Here is a 20,032-nt window from a genome sequence, read left to right on the forward strand (position 1 = left end):
CCATTTTCTTTTTTCTTTTCTTTCTTTTCTTCCTTTCTTTTTTTTTTTTTAGCAAGATTTTCTTATTTCTCTATTTTCAATGGTACAGTCTGAAAAATAATACTGAAAGGAATCATGGGTCTAGAGAAATATTGGAGAACCCTAATAAAAGCCCATTCCTCTAACTACACATGAACTTTAAAGAAACACTAGGCACGATAACATCTTAAAGTTTACAAGAAATGTGTGTCCACACTGAAAAGAGATTATGACAGCATAACAGCCCCTAATTTCACAAAAGCCTGAATTCCAGTCTCCTTTTAGGTTTCTTCTTTTGGTGCAGTCGTTCTCAAACTTGGCTGCACGTTGGAATCACCTAGAGAGTTTTAAAAATAGGAGTACTATAACTAGAGATTCTGATATAATAGAGCATTGCCTGGGCACCTGGATCAATAAAACCTCCCTCAGGTGATTCTATTGTGGAGCCAAGGCTAAGAATCACAGACTCTTTGTAAATTCTCAAGACATGCTCACTCATGTATTTGGGCTGCTGACCCTACCACCCTTCCCAAGCTGGCTGCCTCACTATCCTTTTCCTTTAGGTAATAAACCAGATGTTATTTTCAAGGCAGTGGTGCTCTGTTCCGAGTCTTGCACCTGATTTTCTGTTTGAGATATGGTTTATGCATCATTGGTGCTTATGTCTACAGCATTGTTTTGCCCTGAACATCCCAATAGGCTCATAACCTGTCAGCTGCTGCTTACACTTTACATGTGCTCTTGGTTTCTTTGCAGCCTGTATCCAGGCCAGAAGGTTGGTACTAGATCTCTTGGCAAGTCGGTAGAAAAGACTTGCTCTCTATTTTTGTTCTCCTTATTTATCATATCAAGCACAAGCCTGGAGGACTCATCTCCCAGCATTCACTCATAAGGAAAAAAGGTAACTCCTCTCATTTAAGGCTAAAGATAGTGTGAGGAAAATAAATCTGCTAATTTTCTCTGGGTCTTTGAAACTCCTTACTGGGGAAATCTGTTAAATAATGAGAATAATACCAAGAATAATACCTTTTGAAAAGCAAAAAGTACTTCAATCGACCTCTGGATTCTGGGGGGGAAAAAAAAAACTAACTCTTTACTAACCTGGCATATAGCAACTTGGAGTACTTGGCCAAATTGAAAAGAAAGAAAAAATCAAAAGATGTGTGGCAAATAAACTTAGCTAAGCCACATTACGTTCCTAGGTGACATGAACTCTAAAGACTGAAAAACTGGCTTTAGGACCTACAAAGGACAGTGTGATGACCTCACAGCAAAGGCTGGAGATGGGTAGTTGAGCCCGAGTCCATAGCCGGCAAGAACTAAGTAGAAACTACATCAGCAGGAGAGAAATGCCCAGGACTTCGTAGTACCATTGCCTAAGCAACATGAATAAACTATGAGTCCATCCACCATGGACTTCTGCAAAAGAGATCAAAACTGCTTAAAGGAATGAACCAATGCACAACAGACAGCTCAGACCCAAGGGCCAGCGTGAATGTCACTTTTCCTAATTCTAAGAGAGCAAGTACCTGTACTCCTTCAGGAATACATTCAAATATCATGTAAGATCAAAGCATGGGAAAAGGTAAGTAATTTTATACAAGATAAACTGAAAGGATTGTTGAAATTGTGTGATTCTGAGTAAGCTTTCACAGGATTAGGTATTTCTTCACTTTTCAAATAGCAGCTGTGTATGCACTCAGAAAGATCGGATAAATAGCTTTTAGTGTGTTTTTCTCTTTAAAAAAAAACACACACGCACACACATTATGCTTTCTCTACATCCAGTCATATTGTATCAAGATGGAGACATATCGGGGCACCTGGGTGGCCCAGTTAGTTGAGTGTCGGACTCTTGGTTTTGGCTCAGGTTTACCTCAGGGTTGTGAGATCCAGCCCTGAGTGGGCTCCATGTTCTGTGTGGAGTCAGCTTAAGACTCTCTCCTTCTCCCTCTACCCCCTCCCCCACTTCTCTCTCTCTCAAATAAATATTTTTTTTTTTTTAAAGATGGAGACATATTGAGAAGATAGAACTATTAAACAGTAGGGGTACATGGCAACAGTAACTGCCTTTACTGCCTGGATGTTACTCATTTTCTCTCTCCTCTAACTTCACCCTATCCTTTTCTATCAGCTCTTTTACAGTAGCTTTTAAACATGTACAGACAACCCCCACCATAAGCCATTTAGTAAAATGCATAAGAAAATAAAACAGACAGCCTTCCTCAGCTCTACATATTTTCAGCTATTACTCTATTACTAGCTATATTAGTCCATACTTACTTTTTATTCTAGATTTTCCACCATCACCCTAAAAATATTTTTGACGGGGCCATTGGGGGTGGGTCATACAGAGCACGCTGCCCAGAGTGGCGCTAGCAGCTGGCGGTTGCTGTTGCAGAGCTGTGGGCTGGGAGTTGGCCCAGGGTCTGGGTAAGTGAAGCACCATACAGTGCTGAGCCCACTGCCCGCATGGGAGCCAAGGAAATTGGCACCGAGATGAGTGGAAGATCTGGACTGCCATTAAGGGGAAATTGCAAGAGTTTATGTTGATGAAGAACTTCCTGATTGCATTATGGTGATGGTCAAGAAAAGTCAGGACCAAATGACAGAGGACCTGTCCCTGTTTCTAGGGAACAACACAATTCGATTCATCCTATGACTTCATGGTGTATTAGATAAACTTCGCTCTGTTACAACTGACCCCTCCAGTCTAAAGTCTTCTTATACCAACATCTTTGGTAAGAACGTGTCTTCAAACAAGAGCAGTTTTAGTCAGGGAGATGACAGAAGGCATGAAGCTGCAATGCCATCCCTTGCGACTGCTAGCACTAGACCTGAGAAAAGAGATTCCAGGGTTTCTACTTGTTAGCAGAAGCAGAAAACCACTACTGTCAGACAGACTTATGATGATGGAGCTGCATCCTGATTAATGTCGACTGTGAAGCCTCTGGGGGAGACAGCACCCTCTGAAGATGTGATTGATACTAAGCCAGAACCAGATGATCTCATTGATGAAGACCTCAATTTTGTGCAGGAGAATCCCTTATCTCAAAAAAAAAAACCCTACAGTGACACTTACATATGGTTCTTCTTGCCACTTGCAAGCCAAAATGCAGATACTGGTGCAAGCCGCAATTTCAGCAGCAGCAAAACAGTATTCGTGCAGCCAAATAACCTGATAAACAGAACAGCCAGGTATGTGAAACAGGCCGTTTTTGTGAACCAGAAGTGCTTAACAGCCTAGAAGAGACTGACAGCCCCTTCTTCAGAAACAACTAAAAAAAAAAAATGGGTATTGAGGAAGGAAACTTTCCGGAAAGGAAAGTGTTTGAGGTAAGTTCAATTGTTTAAGTAAAAAATGTCCATTGTGATGGAGAAGAGGAGGAAGATGATGATTGTGGGTCTCATACAGGAAGCATCTCCAGCAGTGTCTCGGTGCCAGCAAAGGCTGAAAGGAGACCTTCACTTCTACCTTCGAAACAAGCTAACAAGAATCTAATTTTGAAGGCTATCTCTGAAGCTCAAGAATCTGTAACAAAAGCAACTACTTCTCAGTCTCACAGAAACAGACACTCCCAGATGCTCCCAGAACTCGAACTTCTCAAGAAGAATTGCTGGCAGAAATGGTCCAGGGGCAAAGCAGGACCTCCAGAATAAGTCCCCCCATTAAAGAAGAGGAAACAAAGGGAGATAATATAGAAAAAAGCCAAGGAACTCAACAGAGGCAGTTGTTATCCCGACTGCAAATTGACCCAGTAATGACAGAGACTCTGCAGATCAGTCAAGATTACTATGACATGGAATTCATGGTCCATGCAGACACAAGATCATTTATTCTGAAGAAGCCAAAGCTGTCTGAGGAAATACTAGCGGCACCAAACCAAGAGTCCAGGATGAAGACTGCAGATACCCTTCAGGTACTTTCAGGACACCTTATGCAGACGAGATCTTGTACCACCAGATAAACCTGCAAGTCCCAAGTTCATAGTGACATTGGATGCTGTCCCCAGCCCCCTAGGATACATGTCAGATCAAGAGGAGGACGTGTGTTTTGACGGAGTGAAATCTGTAAACCAAAATGCAGCCTGAAACAAGGGACTCAGAGTCTCCTCCACCCACAGCACTTGCAGTTAACGAGCAGGCAGCTCAATGAGCCAAATGGTAGCTTTTCAAATGCTGAGATGAGTGAACTGAATGTGGTCCAGAAACCAGAAAAACTTTTGGAGCCTGCCTGTAAAAATGGGGATCAGTGTGCTTATCATCATCCTGTTTCAACTTGCAAAGCCTTCCCCAACTGTAAATTTGCTGAAAAAATGTTTCTTCATTCATCCAAATTGTAAATATGATACAAAAAAGTACTAAACCAGATTGTCCCTTCATTCATATGAGTAGAGGAATTCCAGTACTGCCTCCAAAACCAGCAATTGCAACTCTGGCACCACATTCTAGTAGTCAACTGTGCCATTATTTTCCCGCTCGTAAGAAAATGGAATGTCCCTTCTATCATCCAAAACACTGCAGATGTAACACTCAGTGTACAAGACCTGACTACACATTTTATCATCCCACCATTACTGTGCCACTATCACATGCCTTGAAATGGATTCGACTTCACACCAGTGAATGACACTCAGTCCTACTTGGCAGAAGATTGCAGAGTGTCCATCTACAGATGAAAGATATTCTGGAGAACTTGCCAAATCTTTGAAACTTGGAATATATTGTTTTCATAATATTGTTTATTGCCTATCTGAAGTGTCTAAATTTTCAAGTTTGTAAGTTTATTAAGTGGTTTTAACATTGGGTGTTTTTTGTTGTTTGTTTTGACTATGAAAAGACCATTTAAGGAGAAGCTATATTCTATTAAAACATTTCAGGCATATTTGTAAAAAAAAATTTTTTTTTTCCAAAACCTCTAATGACTGACTTATTCCTAAATCTGGCTCCGCAGTCTTATCTCATTTACCCTCTGCAACATGCTCTTTATTTTTCGCCTTCTGTGATGTTACCTCCATGTTCCTTCTGTCTCTCTGCCCACTTTTATTTTCCTTTATTAAATCCTCTTATGCAGCCACTCCTTATAATTCAGTGATTCCAGGATTTCTAATTGATCCCATCCATGTACATGGCTTGAACTATCTCTTGTATATTTTAATGACTCAAATTAATATCCTCCCCTTCATTCTAATTCCTGAGTGCCAGAAATATTTATTCTAATAATGACTATTTATTCTAATAATGACTATGTTCACCACTCAAACTCAATATACCTCAGAAAGAGATCATCTTCTGGGATGCCATATCTCCTTCTAAAAGTACTGATGCTGCCACTATCTTAGCTAGCCTTTAATTTGGAATTGTATCTTACTTATTTTTCTTAACAGCCTCCCCCACTCACTGTTCCATTTGTTCAGAAGCTCTTATACAAGGGGCGCCTGGGTAGCTCAGTTGGTTAAGCGACAGACTCTTAATTTTGGCTCTGGTCATGATCTCAGGGTCTTGAGATCAAAGCCCCAATTTGGGCTCCATGCTCGGCATGGAGCCTGCTTAAGAGTCTCTCTCCCTCTCCCTTTGCCCCCAACATCCTTTCCTGATCATGTGCATGCACTCTCTCTCTCTCTCAAAAAGAAGAGGCTCATATCCAGGATACAAACTTTTTTTTTTACCTTAATTACTATGAATAACTTTTTTTTTTTAAGATTTTATTTATTTATCTGACACAGAGAGAGAGAGACAGCCAGCAAGAGAGGGAACACAAGCAAGGGGAGTGGGAGAGGAAGAAGCAGGCTCCCAACGGAGGAGCCCAATGTGGGGCTCGATGCGGGGCTTGACCCCAGGACTCCAGGATCACGTCCTGAGCTGAAGGCAGACGCTTAACGACTGAGCCACCCAGGTGTCCCTATGAATAACTTCTTAATTGATACTGTTATATCCCACTGTTAATGTCCTTTAGAAAATTTCTACTCTTATCAAAGAATGATTGTTTTAAAATGCAAATATAAATAATCTATAGCACTAAATACTATTCAGAATAAAGAACAATCTCCTTAATGTATTATAAATATTGTGTCTTCATCTATTCTCAACCGTGACAAAATATTTCTACTCTCTGGTCCCACCATACACATTCTGTTTTGTTTTTTGGTTTTTTCTCAGCCTGAGAGCTCTACCTATCCGCCTGGCTAATTCCTCCTTAGCCTACAGAATCCATCTCAGGTGGCATTTCCTCCAAATAGCCTTCCAAGTGGTAAGTGTAAATTAGGTATCTAAAGTGATAAATATCAATTCTATGTGTTTTCATAGCACCTTGTTTCTGTTTCTGAACCAATTAATATAAAATGAATCATGGTGTGTTTAATTGCATCCCCCCCCGAACCATAAGCTTGTGTTTTGTTTTCTTTTTCTAAGTTTTTATTTAAATTCTAGTTAGTTAACATTTAGTATAATACTGGTTTCGGGAGTAGAATTTATTGATTCATCACTTACATATAATACCCAGTGCTCATCACAAGTACCCTCCTTAATACCTGACATCCATTTAGCCCATCCCCCAACCCACCTCCCGTCCATCAACCCTCAGTTTGTTCTTTATAATTAAGAGTCTCGTATGGTTTGCCTCTCTCTCTCTTTCCCTCTCTCTCTCTTTTTTTGAACCATAAGCTTTTGAAGGCAAAACACTGTCCATGCATATTTGTATTCTTATTTCCTGGCAATTTCCCTAGAAGGAGCTAAAATAAATGGACACTTAACAAATGAATGTTTAAGCAAGTACATATATTTCAGGATTCTGTGATCAATTTTTTGTACCTGTTATACACTAGAGTGAAATTTTGAAGGCATGAGAATACCTATGCATCTTAACTCATGTTTCTATGAAGATTAATATTCATCCAAATCCAATATAAACCCTTACTGAAATATTATCCCCACAGCTTTTTAAGAATGTCAAAGGCAAGAGAGGATCCCTGACTTATGTAAGAGAAAGTCTGGGATTGATATTTCTTGTAAACAAGATGAGATAAACTGATCTCCTTAAAACTGTGTATTTCTTTTGTTCTACTTTGGTGGTGATCTGAAAGTTTCCTTAAGAGAAATGGAGAAACGAAACTAATTTTCTGTTGGATTGGATCAGCCCTGCCCCAACTGGTTTGTTGAGGAGAAATACGTCTCTACTACAAATGAATACACATTTAAGAGCCCACTTATTCTTTTGTCCTTCCTTCTTCCCTCTCTGCCTTCTTTCCTCCCTCCCTCCATCCCTTCCTTCCTTCCTCTCCTCTTTCTTCTCCTCCCCTCTCCTCTTTTCTCCTTCTCCTCTCCCTTACCCATTGCACTTGTCTGTCTTTCTCTCTCTATTTTATTTTACTTTCTTTGCTTCTGGCCTATGGTAACTCCTCTACTATCTGAGTACTATCTGTAAATATATAAATATGCAGGGCAAGAGTATTCTACTGTAGAACATAAATATATTTAAGAGCTCTCACTTCATCTGTCAATTAGGTATAAAGGAGCAGATTACAAAAGATTGAGATAGTTCAACAGTACAGAAGGGCATAAAAAAATCAGGTGTATCTGGAAGTCACCACAAAATCAATTTCTTACTACAAAGGGATCATGTTTTGAGGTATATTAAGTAATAATACATCCTGTTGGTTCTTTAACATATAAAAGACCATACATCAAAACATCAATGGAATTTTACATAAGTTTACATTAGAATTCTTCAGATCACACATATAAGAGGATGTAATCTGTGTAACACTGGAGGCAACAATGAAGTTGAACTGTCCTACATGTTATATAAATATTCACTCTTCATATAAAAATGAACATCTTAATAAGTTAATTTTCAGCTATCCACAAGGGCCTACCATCAAGGGCCTACTTTATACTCAGCATTGTATAATGGGTGGTGTATTTAATTAATGAGTTAATCCTACAAATACCGAGTGATTATATATTCAAGACATTGGGCTAAGTGATAGTGATATGTAGGTGAAAAATACCCTTTGAAAAAGGATTTAATCATAATTGAGAAGCAATAAAAGATAGCCGAAATGTAGTTACTGCCTTAAAAATAATAGCTTCATATAGGGACACCTGGGTGGCTCAGTCAGTTAAGCATCAAACTCTTGATTTCACTTCAGATCATGATCTTAGAGTCCTGAGATGGAGCCCCTCCAGCTCTACGCTCAGTGGGGAGTCTCCTGGAGATTCTCACTGTCTCTCCCTCTACCCTCCCCCTGCTCACATGAAACCATGCATTCTCTCTCTCAAATAAATAAATGAATATTTAAAAAATAGTAGTATTGTATGGTGACTGTAGCTACACTTGTGGTGAGTATGACATAACATATAGACTTACATAACCACTATGTCGTACACCTGCAACTAATGTAACATTGTGTGTCAACTACACTTCAGTAAATAAATAAATAAAATGAAACAAACTAATAATAATAATAATAATGTATATAGTATTTAGAAAGATAAATGTAAATCTTTTTGAAAAGGTGTCTTTAGTCCTCCTGAAAACATAAATAGATATATAGAGGCATGAGCTTCTAGAAGAAGCAGCCTAACTTTACTAACAGGTATTTCTTGAATGGATAGTCATATGAATTAAATTATGGTAAAATCTAGAAGCAGAAATTTTGTTTCCTATTTGTTACAAATCACAAGGGACTTACCCCTCCAAAAAAGGTGGTGCCATTCACTAATCTTAATCATATTCCATGTAAGGAATCTGTTGGTTTATTGTTCAGGAATGAAACTATGTTAAAGAAAAAGTATGAAACATTTCATTAAGCATAATTGAAAGAGAGTGGCCTTGGTGATTCTTTTACCAGTTTAAACATAACGCCATTACCCATTGCTATTCTCATTTGAGTATGAATGACTATATAGCAAATTATTACTTTTAGCCTGTTTTTTAAAAAGAAATATTGCTAATTAAAAGTAATATTATTTTTCATGTTAGAACTCTGCACAGAGTGGTTAGAACACAACCTAGTAATCATCCTGTGTGTCCTAATTATGTGATTTTTGAAAACTTAGTGGATACATCTAAAAAATGGTGATAACATTTATATAATCATCATACCAAATGGTAATATATATATATATATATATATATATATATATATATATATATATGACTTCTATGCACATTAGAACTATAAGTAAAGTCATTTTACTGTATAATAAATGGATGTAGTTTTATATAAAATTAAATATAGGTCCTTGTTCATTAAAGTAGTGGGAAAATATTGTTCTAATTTTAAACTTATGTAAGGTATATTTTTAATTCACTACATTAACACAAGGTTTGAATGGGCAATTATACATGCTTTATTATACACTATGTTTTTAATAACCACAAATGAGTTTATAATAAGATTATGATACACATATGCTATTTCACAAGCATAACATGGATATTTAGCTGGAACTGAAAAGTAACTGCTCTAAAATTATAATTTAATCTTTTTCCATAAGAAGAATTTACTGTCTCATTGATGTAATTTTATTTTTCCACAGAAATTATTTACTGAAAGCCCACTCTATAAAGTAAACTCACAGTAACCGGATGAGGGTATGTTAATGATGGCTGGGAACCAATCCCTGCTTCTAGTAAACCTGGCTGCACCAACAACTAAATAAATAAATTTTAACAAGTGAAGTAACCTCTGTCTTATTTTCCTCATCGGTATCATGGGAATCAAAATAGTACCTAATTTATACTGTTATTGAATAATACCTAAAAAAAATAAATGTAAATGGCCCAATGTCTGGCAGAGCTGACCTTTAACAAATGTTAACTATAGATAGCTGGATACATCAAAATTTATAATTTTTTAATAGAGATAAAGCTTAATTAGATGACTAAAGACAATTGAGAGGACCAATTTATGCAATTTGACTTTTGGATTTAATCTGTGTATTCTCTAACTTCAATCCTTTTTCTCTACCCATTATAAATTACACTACAAAAATATTTCCTTTTCAGTAGCAGTACAAGAGAGGTAACATGATAGAGTATAAAGAATATGGACTTTGCTCATATACTGGGCCTGAATCCTAAATGTAATACTTACCAATTTTAATAATGGAGAAGTCATTTAAAATTTTCGAAGTTATTTAAGACTTCAACCTCCTTCTCATAAAATAGAATGAAAAAAATCTTACTATCTCCCAGAGATATTTAAGATTGAAATAAGAAATACATATGAGAGGATATATGTTGTTGTTATTACTTATAGTTTTTCATTAAAATGAAAGCTCAGTGAATTTATACACAAAATCAATACTAATTTCAAAGTCCTTGAAGTATTTTTATGAATTAGCTTTTTAAGTAAAAATTATTTTATATGTAGTTAATTAATTTACACAAACAAAATATTTCTAGTTGTGTGGTTTGCTCAAGAAATTACTGAAGAAAAATTCTACAGTGTAAAGTTTTACAAAAAACTTAAAAAATTTGGAGTGTTTAAAAAAATGTAGAGTGTTTAAAACGATGAAGAATGTATACAATTTATGTCATTTTGAAACAAAGTTTTGCCTAAATACAGATGTCATGATTTTCAATTTAGATTTAAAAGAAAAAAAATCATTGTTTTAGTAAATAACTGAAATGCAATCGAAATTTTTACAAGGAGAAATCCAAGAAATATATTTAAAGGAGTCACTGCACATGTGTGTCATATACAGTCACTGATTTATTAATTCTAATTAACTGAATGCAAAGTCTATTAAAGAATAGTTTTATTTCAAATTTGTATTAGAAACATACACTACTCAAAAACAAATATTTAAGTTTCAAAAGCATGTAGAAAATTAACATTTATTCTTTATTAAAATTTTTTTAATAAACCTGTCCCATTCAAAATTGAGAATCTTAAATGTGTATTTTACACTATTTTTAGAAGACTAATTTCTTTTCACTCATAGAATCTGTTTTGCTATGTATTCTTGTATGTAATTTTTAGGCAAGTATTTTTTAATGGCTTAAGGTAAATACATGAAAATACACCGTCAGTAAAAGAAATGCCAACTTTTTTTTTTTACTCTGATTAAAAAGTGTTTCAGAGGATTTCTGTTATTTGAAATATTTTGAAGTATTTCAAACTCAAATGTGAGTTATTATTGAGAAACAGAAAACATTCCCCCATATCATCCCTAAGTGCTTTTAACATTTTCAACCTAAATTTCTTGAAGTAGGTGGGAATGTTGAACTAGAAAATAAAAGCAGACCACCACAGCTCAGTCATGAATCTTAATAGACTTCATATTTCTTTAACCCAAACACCCTTTGATGAAGGAAATGTTGGTATGGAGTCAACTATGCAAGAGCAAGTTCAGTACCTCCCCAAGGCCATATGCTTGATTGTGCCCTAAAGCCTCCAAGTTTTCCTTTCTTGTTTAAATTTCACATATTCATACATTCACTCATTCATTCAATAAGTACTCTTTAAGCATTAACATATGTGAGGAAGTGTTCTAGGTTATGAGGATACAGAGGTAAAAATAAGATATAAAACTCGCTCTAAAGTTGTTATTACAAGGATTTTAAAAATAGTTATAATTGTATTACAATAGTATGATATGAAAGAATCACATTATAAAATAGTGTAAGCAGTGACCATATCTAACTGAGGTAAAAACTGAGGTGAAGCTTAAAGGCAGGACAATCTTAATTCATCACCCAACTGGAACAGCTCTTCCAGAATAATGACTGGAGCAAGCCAAAATTTATCATCACCCTATTTACAGGAGAAGAGGATTTGGGGGGAAAGACAGAAGAGGAGTGGCTAAGAAAGACTGAAGAATGAACTTGAGCCACTTCAAAAAGGACAATAACCATACCCTACCGGAACAATACTAGTGACTACCAAAGGACAGAGAGATTGAGTTTTATTGTACTATTTATATTTGGACAGAAGAGCCTCTAGATTCATCTAGTTACTGACCTAAGTGTCTGTGAGAACTCTAAAGCTATGCTATGTATGCTGCTTATGGCCATGCTGTCTGATACTGTTTCTAAATTGTGATGCTGAACACTCTGTAATTGTGTATATAGAGGACCCAGTACAATCTGGACTTGCGTCAGGTTTTGCCACATGTCTGGGAAATGACCTTCTGAAAGCACTGTATTTTATATTTGTTTCCCCCTCAGATATAACCTAGAATAAATTCAATTTTACTGTGGAAAAATAAAGAAGAAAAATGTACTCTTAATCAAAGAATCGGAACCTCCTTGGAATCTAGAGAAACAAAATAAATGGCAATATTATTTATTCTTTTAACATAACCTTAGCATAAGTTCTATGCTAATTTCTAATTTTAATGTCATGAAAGTATTTGGTATATATACATATGATTTACTTTAGAGAATGTGGGGGGAAATAAATCTAAAGTTGATAAAATGATGTATTTGATGAGATAATCAAAATGAGCTACCACTGAATCATAATGGAGTTTTATATTTAAAGTTGAAGTTGTCAAACTTTTTTTTCCCACCTTAGAGCATCCACACACTACAGCAAAGCACAAAAAAAATTAGCTAAGTAGTGCACATTACTTCCACTTATATTGTAATGGCTACTAGTCAGTTGTATGGCACACCTAGTCACAAAGAAGACAGAGAAAAGAAGTGTGGCTATACGAACAGGACTAAGAGGGAAGAGGGCAGCAGGAGGCTGTTTCAGTAACTCTGGAGTAAGAAACAACACACTTGGACTAAGATGGGTGGGAATAAATAAATGAAAAATACTAGGAAAGATTACTTTGTAGGGCTTGATATTAGTTCAATATGAAGGTGAAAATTAAAGGAAAGACATTGAGACTTCGAGGTTGCAAATATGGGTAGATATCAGATTAAGAATCTGACTAATCAATAATAAACTCACAAGCAAAAGTCTAAGACCACTTTGGTCAGAGGTACAATACACACATATACAATATGTTTACATGATGTGTGTGTATTCTGTTTTAAAAAGAAAATTGTTACGGAAAATTATTTTAGTTCAGGATATTAAAGAATGGATGTATTAATAATCCATTTCTAATACAGTTGACAATTTTCCCTAAGTTATTTCATTTAAATCCCTTATAGCCAATGCAAAGGTTAAATTTACCCCTTGCAATCCAGTTAAGTATGCAGTAAGTAAATCATAACTGAACCTTGAAATCTTGAATTGCAAAGTTTATATACCTAAGTAACTGTATCGTAAATGAGAGCAAACCTTAACTTTAACTCAAAAAATATTTTGGCAAAGCTACTTTCAAAAATATTATCTCTGGCAAACCACACTTAATTTCAAACTCACAAGCTTCATCTTTGGCAGGGTACACCTCAGCTAACCACCTCACCATGAGAGATTTAACCTCTGGTAGTATTCATGCAATCTAAATTTTATAACTTCATCATTAGGGAATTGATTTGTAAGACACCATGGAAATCCTTTACTGAACCAGTAAATAATGACAGAATTGGAAAAATTACATTTATTCAGGTTTAAAGTCCTCTCTTTTACTGATCTTTGTTCCAATGTCTAAGGAAAGCAATAACACAAAAATTAGAGGGGAAATAAATCCAGTTACCATTAACTATGTAGACTGGAAAACTAGTTATGAGTTTGGTATTTTGTAATGTGACTAGTTTTATTAATTCTGTGAATATTCCGCAGTGGAGATAGAACACATCATGATATTAAGAATGTATTTCTAGGGACACCTGGGTGGCTCAGTCAGTTGAGCATCTGACTCTTGATTTTGGCTCAGGTCATGATCAGGGTCATGAGATGGAGCCCTGAGTCAGGCTCCTCGCTCAGCCGCAGAGTCTGCTTGAGATTCTTTCCTTCCCCCTCTCCCTCTGCCCTTCCCCCTGTTCACATGCTCTTTCTCTCTCTCAAATAAATAAACAAATAAATAAATAATAAATAAAATCTTTTTAAAATGTATTTCTATTAATTGCAAGAAGAAAATCAGAAACAGTGTCCTAAAATTCATTTATTAGCTCTGATTGTGTAGCCTCTTCACCTGATGTTGATTGTCTCCACATGGTTATATATCCTGAATTTCTTGGATAAGTGATGTCTTGAGTAAGATCCAAAGTCATTTTAGAATCTTGGACTCTATCCCAAAGCACAGCAGACACAGTTACCAATAATGAAAAGAACTTAAGCACAAATTTCTCAAGAAGCCATATCTTGGATTAAATTGATCCTTTTTCTATTTCTAGTCATATATATATATATATATTCTAGTCTATTCTCAAATATATTGGAGAATATATATATATATTCTATTCTCTAATGACTATATTTTATTCTCCAAATATACATATATATAAATATATTTATATGTTTTAATAGGGATCTGTAATATAAAAAAAATTCACTTGCAAATTATCAAAGACACACAAATTTAACTGACAGCAAGTTACAATTTGAAAAATCATCCCAAATGACTAACACTGTTGAGGGGGATATTCAGGTAAATTGCTGCTAACAATTTATACCATAGCAAGCTATGTGGAAACATCCTATCTCCAATCTCCCAGCTCATCAAATAGCATTTGTTCTTATTTCATTGAAAAAATATAGATGATCAAACAAGAAATATCACATATCACAATCTATATACTTGTTTGTATCTATTGCAATATTATTTTGCCTTTCTTCCTGGTCAAAACAGATTCTCTCAGCTTCTATCTAAAACCAACCCCACCACTGAGCTATAGCTCACATCTTACTTAATTATTCTTTTTCTTGTACCATAGATTTTCCTTCCCTGGTCTATCATCACCACCTATCTACAATCACTCAGAAATTTTCCTATCTTAAGATAATAAAGTCCCAGAGACCCCGTATTGTCCTGTTGAAGCCTGCAATTACAACTGCACTAGAACAGAACTCTTAAAGGAGTTGTCTATACTTCTTACCCCCAATGTCTCACCTCTAAATTTCTTATCTGCCTAATCCTAAAGTTTCATTCAAAACATTTTCCTAAAACTGGTCTTGATGAGGTTATTAATGACCTTTTTCTTGCCATACTGAATTGTCAATTCTCATTTCTTATCTAATTTAAACTACCACCACTATTTGATACTATTGATAATTCCTTTTTTTTCAATAATTTTATAAATTGATTTCTATGATTCCACACTCTACTAGGTTTCGTCCCACATCAATGTTCACTTTTTGTCTCCTTTGCTGACACCACTCTCTTTTCCACTTTGAAATGCTAGATTTCCCTCTGTCATAGGATAGTCTCTATCTACTTTTTTTTTTTTTTTTTTTTTTTTTGCCAGTCCAGTGACTTTTAAAAACTCTTAAACCTAGAGCTTCAAAATCAAGCCATCCTTTTAGGTCCAGACATGAATCTACTTGGTTGGCCTGGAAGGGTGGAGGAATGGGGAGAAGAGAGATGATAGAGGGAAAAAAAAAAAAAAGAGAGAGAGAGAGGGAGACAGAGCGAGAGACAGAAACTGGTTACATGGCAGTAGGTAGTCAGAAAAAATGGCAGGGAAAAAAAAGTTCCCATTGCTGTGGAACAGGATGTTCAATTCTCATTACAAAGTTGTTTGTGTTTCTGGGGTGTTTCTCCCTTCTTCCCTCCACTGAATCATGCATAAAGTCTATGCACAAGCACAATTTTGAGTGAGAGAGGTTATCTTTGTGGACATTAAGAAAATGGTCTGAGTTCCGCAGCTGGGTCCATGTGAGGCCAAATACGAACTGCATATGGGGAAAAGCAAGAAAATCTATAAACTAAGCTAATTAGGCAGAAGTAGAAAAATAGAGCCAGAAGGGACTATGATGATGTAAAGTCCTCTTGGGATTTTTCAGAGATGTGGGGAAAGAAATGCATACAATGTGAATTAAACCTTTAGGGGTAGTGATGATAGCTAATTTCCAGATTACACATGTACATTCCCATCTGGAGGCTATTGTCAACAAGGAGGAAGTATGAAATAAAAATCTGATGTGAGATAGAATATTTAAATAGTTTCTATTCTAATAGTTGCTTTAATTAGTATCTATTTAACTCGTGCAAATAAATGGAATCTGAGTATAAAACTCAATAGGGAGAAACGGACATAATTGAAAATTTGTCATCATGTATCCTTTGATGTGTATAATAAAATAAGATGTATAATAAAATTGTATAATAAAATAAGGTGTATAATAAAATAAGATGACTTACACAAGATTGAGGATCAAAAATAGCTTTCTGAATAAAAAAAGATGGTCTCAATCACACTTCACACATACCCAACTTACATAAGTGAAGGCAGTTTAGCTTAATGTTGAAGACAATAGGAAAGAATAGGAGAAATATTGCATGTGAAAAGATTTTAGAACTGAGCTCATCTAGAAATTAATCAACTTAAATAAATCTACCTTAGAGTTTGCTTGTGTATTATTATTTCATGCATTTTTCATAAGGTAAATGAATGCCAAATTAATAAAGTGGCCTACAGCTTTTTATTTCCTTCAATTCTTTATCAAAATCACATTTACATGCAATGTATCATAGTGTAGTTGTAAAATAAGAAAACTAGAGTCTCTGTTTTACTATATTTCTGTCATCCAAAGGATAGTGACCACATCTTACACTCTTTAATTAATGAACTACTTTGAGTTGGTGATGTTTACCAACAACTGACTTTAATTTGCAAAGCAGCACTCCAGAGACTATTACTTCATAGATGTATTGACATGTATTTTGGTTTGTAGCCAACAAATGTACGGGGATGCTTTGGCTTTGGTTTCAGGTTTCAAATCTTTCAACCTCATTTGGGCTTTTCCTATACAAATGGAATTTTATATTAGAACAGTAAAGTAAAACAATCAAACTAGACTATCTAATCACTTACTTAAATGTTAGCGAAACAATGTAAAACAATGTATAAACTAGCTAAAGTTAGGCTCCACTCAGACTTTTTTCAATGATTCTTAATCTCTGTATTTTGAGATCTTCTCAGGCTGAGTAAAACTAACTCTCTCTAAATCATTCTTAAAGTGAAGAAAAACCTGTCATATCTTAGCCCAGGTTAGTATCAGGCTTTGAGACTGCTCTCCCCAGACACTTAAATTTCCATTTGCTGTTGTATCAACTGTCTTCGTGCTCTTGATTGCCCTGTAAACTATGTGATTCCTTGCTAAGCTGTGACACTGCTTGGCGATAAAAAGCCATATGAGCTCCCTGTGTTAATTTCCAGAACAGTTTCAGGTTGTTTTCCTTGCATTTCTCATTAGAATTCCTGAGTGTTTAGGGTTCCACATCCCCCACAGGTGGTGGGGAGAGCCTAGCATAACACATTTGCCATTATGGAATCTTCTTAAATGTCCTTTATTTTTTTTATTATTAAAGAAATATTTTATGTTATTATCAAAATTATAATAAGCAAACTGATTATAGAAACTCTGGACAAAATGAAATACATACAAAAAAGTTTAATTAGTTTTCTGAGGCTGCTGGAAAAAAAAATACCACAAATTTGATGACTTAAAACAACAGAAATGTATTCTCTCACAATTCTTTAGGCTCTAAGTCTGAAATTCAGCAAGGCCACACTTCCTCCAGAGGCTTTAAGGATGAATTCCTTTCCTTCCTTCCTCTTCCAGCTTCTGGTGGCTCCAGGCATTCCTTGGTTTATGACCATATCACTCCAACCTCTGCCTCAGTGGTCATGTGGCCTCCTCCTCTGTGTCTGTGTAATCTCCCTCTGTTTCACTCTCACAAGAACTCTCGGCACTGGATGTAAGGCCCACATGGATAATCTCAAGATCCTTAGGTATGTCAACAAAGATTATTTTTCAAATAAGGTAACATTTAGAGGCTCTAGAAACTAAGGTGTGGGCGTATCTTTTGAGAGACCACTACTCAATCCACCATAAGCAATTAAAATTTTAGTTTATTTTCCCCCAATCTTACTTTCTCTAAAAATCTCTTGTTACTGACTGCAGACTACATAGGGCTTCCAATGAACAACAGAAAACTAAACAATATATGTTTAGGAACATATTTCTATTTTGGTAAACTTCATTTTTTTTTAAAGATTTTATTTATTTGTCAAAGAGAGGGGGAGAGAGCGTGCACAAGCAGGGGGAGCAGCAGTCAGAGGGAGAAGCAGGCTCCCAGCTGGATCATGACCTGAGCTGAAGGCAGATGCTTAACCAACTGAGCCACCCAGGAGTCCCCAAACCTCATTTTAAAAATAAGACATAATAGAGAAAAATCTAAAATCTAAATCCTTGAAAGTAACAGCATGGAGACAAGGGTACAGGATATAGGAGGATCATATAATGTACACACACACACACACACACACACACACACACACGCACATACCCTGGAATATTACTCAACCATAATAAAGAATGAAATCTTGCCATTTGCAACAACACAGACGGAATAAGAGAATATTATGCAAAGCAAAATAAATCAGAGAAAGAAAAATACCATATGATTTCACTCATGTGGAATTTAAGGAACAAAACAGAAGAACATACTGGGGGGGAAGGGAGGCAAACCAAGAAACAGACTCTTAACTAGAAACAAACAAACAATCAAACAAAAAAACTGAGCACTGCTGGAGGGGAGGTGGGCAGGAGGATGGGTTAAATAGAAGGATCATATAGGAACTCAGAACATTAGTAATAATGGCTTAGCTCAAAAATTGAGTACTTGTTTCATAGGTATATATTTCATTATTATGCTTCATAACTTATTTATATGTTATATATAGTCTTTGAGTTAATGAAATATTAGATAATTAAAGACTTGATAAGGTTTTTATAGGATGCTTCCAAAGTGGTGATATATTGGTACATTAAGATAGCATTAAGAGCACTTGTCACTCTACAGAACACTGTCCACGTTAAGTATTAAAAACAAAAATCTTTGATACTTGAAAAAAAAATAAAAGTGTCACATTTTAATTTGTATATTTATACCCCTATTATTTTTCTTTAGGATTGTCTTGTATTTTCTTAAACATTAACTCTTTTTTATGTATTTCAGAAAAAGTGCATCAAGCTTCTAAAAATATTTATATTTTGATTGGAATTGCCTTAAATAAATATATAGTTCTAAAGAAAATTAACATCATAAAAATATTGACAACATTCAATAGAAATATAAATTAGTTCTTCATAAATGTTTTGCACATATTTTGATAGGTTTATCCCTGTTGCTAGTTGCTTATCCCTGTTGTCTTATTATCTCATAAGCTTCTTTTATTTCATTTAATGTATTCTTCTATTTTTCTATCTGTAAAATGTCATTGTTAATAGAACAATATATCATAACTATCTTTAATAATCAGAAGATTACATGTTTCTATGTGTTTATGTAATTATCTTTCTATATACAATTGGGATATTTTAAATTATAAGTGAAATAAACCCAATTAAAACTAACTCAAGCAAATAAGTAATCTATTGATCCCATAGTGGTAAATTCCAAAGTTTAAAACTGTCCATGGAAAGAAGTGGATTCAAAAAATGATCTTGTTGGGCTCCTTTTTTCCATTTCTAGAACTTTACTGAATTTGGTAAAATTGTGTTAATAAGCGTTTTGTCTAAATTAATGAAACGTAGTTCTATTTTTTTTTTTTTCCTAAAGTATTTGTCTGGGTTTGGTTTCAGAGTAGTGCTGATCTCCATATTAAGTTGCAAAGTAGGCCTTCCTCTTCAACTTTTGGGAAGACTTCGTGTAGAATTGGCAGTATTTCTCCTCAAATGTAGAATTCCTCGGTGAAACCCTCTGACCCTGCAGTTTTCTTTGGCGGATGTGTTTTAACTTCAAATTCATTTCTTAAATAGACATAAGGATATTCAGATTATTACTTCAGACAGCTCTCTTAATTTGTATATTTCTAGTAATTTCTCAATTTTGTCTAAGTTAGATTTAGTGGCAAAAAGTTATTCTTATTATTCCTTCTTATTCTTTCAATATCTCTAAAATCTGTAGTGATGTCATTATCCTTATTCTTCATATT

At 35.1% G+C, this 20,032-nt stretch overlaps 1 pseudogene; it reads left to right on the top strand.

Annotated features, from left to right (window-relative positions):
• Window positions 1–2,950: 2,950 nt before the first annotated feature.
• LOC123788709 (zinc finger CCCH domain-containing protein 14 pseudogene) lies at window positions 2,951–4,648 on the top strand (annotated as a pseudogene).
• Window positions 4,649–20,032: the final 15,384 nt, after the last annotated feature.

This window comes from Ursus americanus, chromosome 3 (assembly GCF_024610735.1).
Source record: "Ursus americanus isolate L20-20 chromosome 3, mUrsAme1.1.p, whole genome shotgun sequence".
NCBI lineage: Eukaryota > Metazoa > Chordata > Mammalia > Carnivora > Ursidae > Ursus > Ursus americanus.